Source organism: Camelus dromedarius, chromosome 2 (genome assembly GCF_036321535.1).
Source record: "Camelus dromedarius isolate mCamDro1 chromosome 2, mCamDro1.pat, whole genome shotgun sequence".
In the NCBI taxonomy this organism is placed as follows: domain Eukaryota; kingdom Metazoa; phylum Chordata; class Mammalia; order Artiodactyla; family Camelidae; genus Camelus; species Camelus dromedarius.
In genome coordinates, this window is record NC_087437.1 from 53,165,611 (window position 1) to 53,176,201 (window position 10,591).

Sequence of the window (10,591 nt, forward strand, 5' to 3'; positions counted from 1 at the left end):
TCATTTAACAAATGCTTCTCAGGCACCTCCAATGTACCAGATGCTGTGTTAGGCACTGGGGATTCAGACAGGAGTCTTGCTCTGTCCTTGAGAGACTCAGAGTCTAGCAAAAATGACAGACCACCCAGGGAAGGAGTTGGTGGTGTGAAGAGGGCTGTGGGGTTAAGGTCTAAAGGGGAGAGAGCCAAGCAGTTGGTGGAGGAAGGATGTGAGAAATCCCAAGCGCCCACCAGGAGTTCTTTTTCTTCATTTTTATACTGGGAGAAGACATTCATTCCATTGCTTTGAGTGACCCCACCTCTGCTGGCCTAGTCATGCACACCAGCAGATATTCCCTCAATATTTGTAACAACAGCAAAAACTCCTTTCCCTGTGCTGGGGTGTGGGGTCAGGGCTGAAAGCAAGGGGAACTGACTAGGGCCATTTTTCAAATGGGTGAAGGGCAGGAGATGCTAACTGAGAGGTGAAAGACAGGGTGGACCCTGCATTCTATGGCTTTGTAGGGCCTAGGAGCTCTGTTTATTTTTTCAAAGAGACCCTAAAACTGCTTCTCTGCCACTTTTCTTGTTGGTCCCGGTTTTACCTGCTGGCATCCATAAGAATAAATGCATCCTTTTTTTATAGGACATCTCTGCAGATGCTTGATGGCAGCTTCTGCGTTCCTCCTCTCCTCCTTGAACATTTCAGTCCAGTGTCCATCCAGTACATATTTATTTACCAAACACTCTTTATGAGCCTACTTTTTCCAGGCACTCTGCTAGATGCTGGGGATATGGAAATGAAGAATGGGCCCTGGTTCTAAATGGGAGGACTGGTGTGTGGACAAATGATGACACCATGGCCTCACAAGTGATCTGGGAGAGACAGACACAGGGCATCCAGCAGGGGTCGGTGGGTGGAGAGGCACGGGAAGGAGACTCCTCACAGGGAGGTGATGATGCCTTATCTGTGTCTTCAAGGCTAGTCAGGGCCTTAACATCTGTCCTTCTGTGACATGCGGGACCTATTGACCACTGCAGGCAGTGGTGGTCCCAAGACCCTACCCAGTGGTGTGCTGTAGATGATGGTGTGTGTCTCTTCCCAATTCTGTGCTCAGTGACATCAGGTTGGTAGTTTGAAATCAGTCATGGTGGGAGTAGTTATACCACTGCCATCTGCAAACACTGTAAATCAGGCACCCTGGCCCCACTCCACCAGAGCTGGTTGTCAGATATTTACTCGCACATCATTGGTCCTACCATACTACCCCATACCTCATGCATGGTAGAAATTAACACAGGATGAGGAAGAGACTCAGTTCAGCTCATCTTCCGATTCTACCATGTGAATGTCCTGCCTACCTTCCTACCCTTACTCTCCAGGCTCCTGGGTAAACACTCCCTGAGGACCCTCACAGTGACCACTGCCCTTCACTGGGTCCCTTAACAGAAGCCCTGCCAAGACTCCAGGAGTGATGGGGTGTGCCACTATGTTGAGAACCAGTAAGCTGGTTTCTGACAGTGGATCTCCTAAGGGTGGTGAGTCTCAGAAGGCAGAGACTGCTGCCCACATATCTCTTCTCAAATGTTTCCCCCAGAAATATCATTGTCATTGGAGGATAAACTTGTGTCTTCTTCCTCTGGTCTTGAGACAAATCTCAACATACATACTGCGAGCTTTGCATTTCTTTACTGCCTTCTTCTTGATCATTAAAATTGATAGAAATTTGGACTTCAGCTCCATGATCTTTTCATGATTGTTTAATATAGAAATAAACAGCAGAAACATGCTGCTTATCCTTTTGCTTCTGGGTGGTGAATGGAGATGGAGAAAAGTTGCCAAATTGAACTCAAAACCTGAGCTGCTGTGTAAGCATGAAACCTTGTTGGGATACTTTGTTCTAGGTGACTGTCTGCTTTCTGTATTAAACACAAAACATAAATATATTTGGATAATTTCTTCCTCAGCCTGGGAATTGGTGTTACCTCATCTCTGCAGCATCAAAAAAAGGGGAAGAATAGGAACTTGGCCAGTTTACCATCAATCCACAAAGTCAGAGTCAGCTTATTTTGTTGGATTCTGGATGCTGGCTTTTCTGTTCTCGTCTGCTGACAGTTACATTTGATAGTCATTTAAGAGATTGATTTATATCATTTAGGCCTGTGAAGTTTTATATTTAATTTGTTTTTCTCCAGAATCCCAAAGGAGAAGGGGGAGAAGGAAAACACGTGTTCTGTGCCCGCACTCTCTCCTGGTGGGTGGTGTCATTTCATTCTTACAGCAGCCCTTCCCGGGGAGTTAGGTGAGGTGCCCAAGGGCACAGAGCTGGGGTGGCTGTGGGCAGGAGGCAGGCACAGATCTGTCAGACACCGAGGCCCAGGTTCTTTCCACATCATTGCTTCCCTCATAATCACCAGATACTTTCAAATTCCAAGGAAGTCAAGGCCAAACCCCATTTTTTCACAAACCATGACAGACCTCTGGAGTTCCTTGGGTGAAGATGTGTTCAGGGGACATCCTGCAGTCAGTGTCCTCCTGGGCTGTGGCCAGAGAGGGTCCCTCAGGTATGGGTCCCCACAGGGATGCAGGGTTGCTCCTGTGGTTGTAAAGCAGAGAGAACCAGCCCAATGATAGCTGGCAGGAAGGCAGTAACAGCTACTGAAACCAACCCTTTCCCTCCCCTGCCCTGGTCACCTTCCTCAGCCAATTCTCACCCCCACCTGGCAAGGCAGGTATTGTTCTGCATTTCACAGGTGGAGAATCTGAGCCTCAGAGAGCTTCCAGGATTTGGCCAATGTCACACAGCCAGGCTCACACCTGGGGTTTGAACCCAAAACCCAAAACAGGGGAACTCTAATGCCTATGTTCTTTCCATCACACAGCTGCCTTCTGAATGCACCTTTGAGGTCCGTTTTCTTTTTCTCTCCCATTGTAGACCACTTTGGGGATGCCTTTGTCTATAAGTTGCTTATCATCTTTTGTTCTTTTTTATTGTCTCTGATTATCATTTTTCCTTATGCTTATCCTTAACCTTCTCCCTGCCTTCATTGTGACTTCCCCTCTTCATAGCAACAATCATCTGGGGGTCTTTGATCTTTTTCTGCAGAAGCACAAGCCTGTTGCTCTTCCCTCTTGTTGAAGCTGCTACCTTCCCCCTCCCCACCTGGAGCCAGCAGAGAAAATGTATAGCCACAAGGCACATACCTGGAGGATGAGGACACAATCCAAAATGGTAGGTTTTGCTGTTCTGCACAGCAAATGAGATTTCTTGGTAGAAAACTTAGAAGCATTTCTAGACCCAGTCATGGCTGCTACAGCCTCCAAAAGGACCTCCCAGGAAAACTTTCTGACTAGAGAGATAAACAGATTGGTCTTTTACTGTTCATCTTCCTAAAAATAGGACCTGGGGCGGTGAACTCTTTAGACAGGATCTAATTGTGTACCCCCAACATATTGGATTCTATGGCATTAAATGGAACATTTAAACTGTTAACTCCAATTCAGCATGTCCCAGACTCAACGTGTCTCCTCATGTCCTCAAAATTTGCTTCTCCACTTGTGCTCCTTTCCATAGAGATTGGCTCCCACTCTCCGCAAAGCCACCCAAACCAGAAGCCTAGGAATCAGTTGGACTTTCCCTCTCCAGTGCCCCCCTTCCATCTTCAGTCCCTCGGTAATGACAGTTTGTTTTGCTTCCTTACTGATTTCCAAATCTGCTGGAAGAGAACATATTCCTCATTCCTCAACTCCCTGCCTTCATTTAGACTCCCATCATCTCTTTGGGGTGACTGTCCTGGCCCCCTCCCTGCCGCCAGTCTAGTGTCCGTACCTCTGCCCTGCAGCCAGAGTGAGCTTCCCAAAATGCAGATCTGATCAGATCACTCTCCTGTGGTTGTATCTTTTTACAATTTCCCCAGTACTTTCAACACAAAATCGTAAATGCCTCTGCCCAACCTCTAAGACCTTTTGTGACTTGGTCCCTGCTTACCGTGGTCTGACTCGTTTCTCACCTCTGCCCACTCCTGTCTACACTCCAGACATTCTGAACCACTGCATTTGGAACTTTAAGTAGTTACTGGTCCTTGTGACTTCCTTAAAAATACATTTTACACCCCTCTTTCTTCTTTTTTTTTTTTTGAATATACATATATTCATTTTCATATTCTTTTTCACCATTAGATACTACAAGATATTGAATATATTTCCCTGTGCTATACAGTATAAACTTGTTTATCTATTTTATATATACCAGTCAGTATCTGCAAATCTCGAACTCCCAGTTTATCCCCCTGCCCCCCCACTGGCAACCACAAGTCTGTATTCTATGTCTGTGAGTCTGTACACCCTCTTTCAAGTGAAGAATCTGAGCCTTGGATAACACAGCTATTAAGTAGCAACATCTGATTTTAAAGATGAGTCTCACTGTCACTGAAGACCAAGCTCTTTCCAACAGACTTGGGGAGCCTCACTCCCCATACTTTGTGGACTTTGCCAGGCTGACTGTGAGGGCAAGAGGGGAGGCTGAACCACTTTTACTGAGAAAGTCCTGACATCATCCAACTGCAGCCCTGTCCTTTCTTTCTGACCCCCATGATTTTGCAGATGTGAGGGGTGACTGAGCCCCAAGATTAATAATCACTGCAAAATGCACTGTGGCCAAGGAGAAGGCACGCTTATTCATCATGTGAACTGTGCTCAGATCCCATTGCTTGAGTTTAATCAGACTAATGAACCAGCTGGCTTCCTTTCTAAAGTGATTTCTGCTGTTTCCATTACTGAATAACAGCGCAGCAGGATTTGAAAGGGAGATAGAAGAAAATTCAGCTGTGGAGAAAGGACTTCCTCCAAGTTAGCCAGCTGACGGGTTGGCTGCACTGGGGGAAGTGGCGCTGGGTGGCTGGCATATGGAGGAGGAACAGGGTGGGCGGGAATTTGGTGGTGTCCAGTCTAGGCCTGCCATCTCCAGGCAGATGTTCCGAAAGAAGGGGAGAAGTTTTTAAAGTGTAGAAGATGACAGGTCCAGGTAACTTAGAGGCCAGTGCCTTCAGAGGAGAACCGCTAGGGTCATGAAGGAGCTTGAACCCAATAATGCATTCATTCACCTACCATTTACTGATGCCACTGTATGCATGGCCAATTCTAAACACTGATGATACAACAGTGAACCCAAATGGGCTCTGATTCAAAAACTCAGGGCAGTTGTTTTCAAACATTTTAAAACTACAGATTCCTTTGTTCAAAGGAAGACTTACAGATAAGCCCAACAGTTAAAAAAAAAAAAAAAAGGCAAAGCCCTTTTCCTCTGATGAGGCTCCTCTGAACCCCAGGGCTGCACAGACTGCAGTGGATTGTGCTGCGCTGCCGAGCAGAAATGACCCTGGCACAGGGGACCCGGGAGCTGTCTTCCAACATTTGATGGGGGGCATGGGGAAGAGGGCTCTGGCCGATCCATGGTAGTCCTATGTTAGTCAAGACTCTATTACTAAATAGCAGAAAAACCAGCCCAAACTTCTAAATCACCAAACTGCAGAGAGAGTGAGGAAGTGGATGGCCTTCATGAACAACCAGAACCAGAGACTGGATGCTACCAAGTCTCAGTCTCTCTCCCCTCCCCCTCCCCCTTCCTTTCTCTCTTTACCCCCACCCACGTACTTCCAAGAAAGTCCTCACTCACAGGCCTTGCTGCAGTGAGTGGCCGTAAACTGTGCATGGGGCAGCCTATGCTGACACCCCTGATTGACCCATCCTGGTCACCTGACATAAGGTGGCCAACCAATCTGGAGGCTGGCTGGGGGCTATAACTTAGGTTTGCTTTAAAAAGATGCTCTGGGACAAACGAATTCTCTGTCTCTGAAAACATGAGCCAAGAGACACAGAGAAGTTGCCAGTTAGCTCTGGGACAGAGAGAGAAAAGCTTAATGTAGATTTGGGGTCTGAGAAGGCCATTATGGATTAGATCGACCACATGTTTTAGTTTGCCCTGGGGAATTCCAGTTTAATCTCAGGTTTCTTATGACTAGGGGCTCCTTCCAGTCTCATAAGTATTTAGTCACCCTAATTATGGACCATAATGGGGTGTGGAGTGGGAGAAGGGAAGGGAGGAGAGAGAAGATGGTGTCAGGCCTTGTTGAGACTTGTGGGTCACACATAAGAGTTTTGATTTTATGCTGAAGACAATGGAGATTTTAAGCATGGAAGTACAAGGTCAAATTTTGCTCTTACATAGATCACTCTGATCAAGTGTGGACAGCTGATGAGAGACAGGCTGAAGCGTTGAAGGCAATCAGCTGGGAGGCTGACTGAATAATCCAGGCAAGAGACAGGGTGGCCTGAATTAAATCAAGTGACTGTATAGATGAAAAAAGCAGATGTGTTCAAGGGCTATCCAGGGGGAAGATGTGAAAGGATTTTGGAGAATGATTAAACTTAGGGGATGAGAGAAAGGTGTTAAGGATAAACAATGACGCATTTGGCTAGAAAGGGGCTGCTGGCGGCAGGAATGGTGAGTGCAGCTTTGAATGTGTTGGTTTTAAAGGCCATCATAGTAGTAGCTGAGTGAATAGGGCATAATTAGGGGGAGTGGCCTCGGTGGAGATGCTGAATGGGGAGTGGTTGCAGGAGTGGAGGCCGTGGCTTCAGTCATGGGGGAAAGTCACACAAAGATGGGTAGGGTGAGGAGAAGGACGTGTGTGGAAGAGGGGACAGGTGATAACACCCAGAGCTGTCTGTGCTTCTATGTCTCACGCTCTGCCTTGCTTTCAGCTTATCTTTCTTCTTGTCATTCCCACCATGGACTGGACTCTGTTAGAGTCCTGGCATCTTTTAAACATTGAATCATCTGGTGCCTTTGTGTGCCTTAGTCTATATTTGGTACTAAATGATGGAAAAAATTTAAAGGTCCATGAGATTGATTACCAGGAGATCATTGATGACCTTAGGAGAATGTTTTCCCAGGGTGTGTTGGGGCAGATACCAGACTGCTATGGTACATGAAATGGGGATGAAAGAAAAGCAAACCAGTAACTCAAGCTATAATCTGGGCTGCCTCACTTTCCACTAGCACATCTTCTCCCTCATCACTTTGAAGCAGTATAATTTTTAATTATTTTCAAAAGAAGGTCTTGAGATACTTAGCCATTTGGGAGGGGCAAGTGCAAATGGGGAGTCAGAATGCCTGGCGTTTTTCCCCCTTAAGTCAAATGCCCCTAGAAAAACAACAGTACCACAATGTGATAGGAAGCACTGTACTATGTTTGAATCCCAGCTTTGCACTTGGGAAGGGCACCATTTAGATAGCTTAGAATAACTCAGAATTTAAAATCGGATCAGATTTCAAACTGGGGCCAATATCTGGCTCTGTTATTTACTTACCTAATAGTTTTGTAAACTTTGTGAAGTTTCAACATCTCTGACTCTTGCTTTACTCATCAGGTAACGGGGATAATGATGACTAGCTTTCAGTTTGCATAGCTAATTCAATGGGTGGTGAAAACTGAAGTGCACAGAGGTTTTATATAACATTCCTAAGTCATGTGACTAATAAGTGACAGACCTGGGATTCCAACCCAGGGCTCTTCAGTTTTGATGTTTTTGGACTTTCTAGGGCACTCTGCTGCCTGGCACATGCCCTCAACTCTTTGGACTGAAGCAAGGCATAAATAACTAGATAAATGCCTAGATCAAGAATATGCATAGTTCCCCTCCCTACCCCTATTTTCCTTGGGACCTTAAGAAACCCCGACTCATTATCACTGAATTTTTTCATTAAAAGCGAGGGAAACTGTAGGTCAGGCTGACTGTGAGGGTTAGACTCATTAGTGTCAGCAAAGATACCCAACAGAGTATTCACATGGTAGGTACTAATTAAATGGTAACTAATGTAGGTTCTAACTTTGAGATTTGGGGTTAATTCTTCTAACAAGTTTTGCTGATAGTGACAGGACTTGTAGTGATGGAAGTAGTTGTAGTAAGAGCAGCATGAGATAACATTTGTAGAACACTGGGAAATCGTCAAGTGCCAGAAAACAACTCTCATTTAAATAATCTCATCTAAATTCACAACAACCCTCCTAACAGATGTCATTATTTATTCCTATTTTTATAGATTAAGACAGAAAGGCATAAAAAAAAGAGGGTAAGTCACTTGCCCAAAGTCATCCAGCCTTACATGGTAGAAAAGGGATCAAATCCAGGGTTCAGGCTATTGTGAATTCTCTACCTCAAATGGATGCCAACACATGAACCCCAAGGTTTGCTGGAATTTGTTTCCATGAAGGGTCTTATGAGCTAAAAAGGAAATAAAAAAGACACTTTCCAGGAAGCACCATGACTGCTGGAGAGGCAGGCCCAACTAGCTCCCTGGCTCTGCTTCTGGGAGCTAACCCTGGGCTTTCGAGGACAGTGCTAGCAGTTGGGACAGAGGTGAGGTCACTGTCACCAAGCCATTGTCTCCCAGTGGCTCCCCAGCCCTAGCCTTTGCTTCCACGGCCCCCTGGCCCACCAGCCTCCATTGCTGAGGCCAAGGGGAAGGAGAGAGAGACCTGGGCTAAAGACTGGTGAGAGACACAGTCAGAAGGGAGAAAAGTGGAACAAAAAAGCCTGCTGAGGGGGCCTGGCAGGGAGGTAGTCAGCCTGCTCATCTGTATGCTTGGGGTGAGGCTGCAGTGGGAGGCACTGCCTGGGTAGAGTCATGTGGATGTGGACTGTGAATCAGTCAAGCCCCAGGGACACCAGTTCCAGGCTTCTGGGGGCTCTGATCCCATTCCCTGCTTGTCCTTGTCCTCTGCCTAACAGTCGGATTGGCCTGAATGTGTGTGTGTGTGTGTGGTGCATTCCCACATTAAAGAGGCAGAAAAGATGGGAGCCCTCGAGTCAATTCCCAGCAAGGAGCTCAAGCCCAGGGCTGTCCTCTCACTTTCTCCCTGTAGCCGCTCCAAAGTCCTCTCCCCCAGATTGTTGGCAAAGCTGCAGAACTTCTGATTCAGTGACATTTTACAGGATCACTGTGTTCTTTCTTCAGAGCCATTTGCGATAGAACTGGGAACAGGAAGCCCACTGTCTCAGAGGACTGGACCAAGAATGGTGCTCCCCAAGCAACTGAAGGCTGTGGAGAGTAGGAGCGGGGTGAGCAAAGGGAGGAGCCAACACTCCTTGTGTTCCAGGCTAGCATCAGCTCCTGTCACTATTGTCTTTTCTTTTAATCCCCTCAGTAATACCAGGACATGGTAAAATTGTCCTTACATACAGGGAGAGGAAATTGAAGCTGGGAGAGGTAAAAGTGACTCACCTAAGGTCATTCAGTGAGTTGGAGGCCCAAATGATATTTAACACCAGTCTTTTCTAATTCTCCATCATGACTCTTCCTTTATTTCATGAAGCCCCCAAACTTTGCCATGAACCAGAGTTCCTGGGACCCATCACTGGTTTGCAAAGCAATGCTGAATGGTGTGAGCTCAGAGGGGTGTACACATGCACAGTTCTCATCGCATCTTATCTCCTTCTACACTCTAAATCTAGGTTCTGTCAGAAAGTCTTCTGGAAAGACAGATGAATACCAGACCAAGCTGGCTACCTCCATGCATATGGACATGAATGAGGGTACACACCCAATCAGACACACACACACACACCTACTAGAGAATCTTGGAAAAGAATTGGTAGGTCATTTCATTTCATTCCATTAAAGTTCCAGTAGATCAACTAGACAGTTTACTGGTCTGTGCTTGGAGATTTATGGACTGTAAGAATTTTTACAAAGGAAAGAATTGTAAGAAATAGTAACGAGTGGGGTGGAACCCCAACAATGCATAGGCTTGCACTGTAAGCACCCAGACTGTATGGTGGGAATGGTCATGGTGGAAGTGTGGTTTCGATACTGGTGGTGGCGGTGCTGGTGGTCCTGATGGAGGTGGTGGGGATGATGATGACCACAGGAGTAGAGGAGGTGGTGGCATGATGGTAGCAATGGAGGTGGTAGTGATGGTGGTGGTAGAGGAGGTGGAGGTAGTGGCGATGGTGGCAGTGGAGGTGGTGCAGTAAGGGTCGTTTTTGGAGCAATGTTGGCAGAGGAGGTGGTGGTGGCCAATGATGGTGGGGGTGGTGGTAATGGTGGTTGGAGATGAAGGTGGTGGTGGAGGAGGAGCAGAGGCGATAGGATGGCAGTAATGGTCGTGATGGTTGTTGAAGGTGGAGGGGAGGTGATTCCAGAGGAGGAGGCAGGGATAGACGTGGAAGTGGTGGTGATAGTGGTCTTAGAGGGGATGGTGGTTTACCCTCTAAGATTTAGGGTAAGCTGAACTCCCCACAGCATAAGGAGCAAGTGAACACAGGGAAAGCTCCACGCCCAGAGCTGGCAGAGGATAAGTTCCTTCCCAGAACACCAAACGCCCATCCAGATTGTCTCGGGGTAGCTCACTGCCATGAGGAGAAGGAAAAATCCACAGTCCCCTCCTGGCCTGTTCTGCCCAGGGTGCTACTTGGCTCTGGTGGCTGCCCAGGCTAGAATCCTGCAAGATACAGCCAGTGTCCTCCATTTCCAGGTGACAAGATGACCCGATCCTGAGACCTGGCAGAAGTTTTGAAACTTCAATAAGAAATGGTTATGATAGAAACA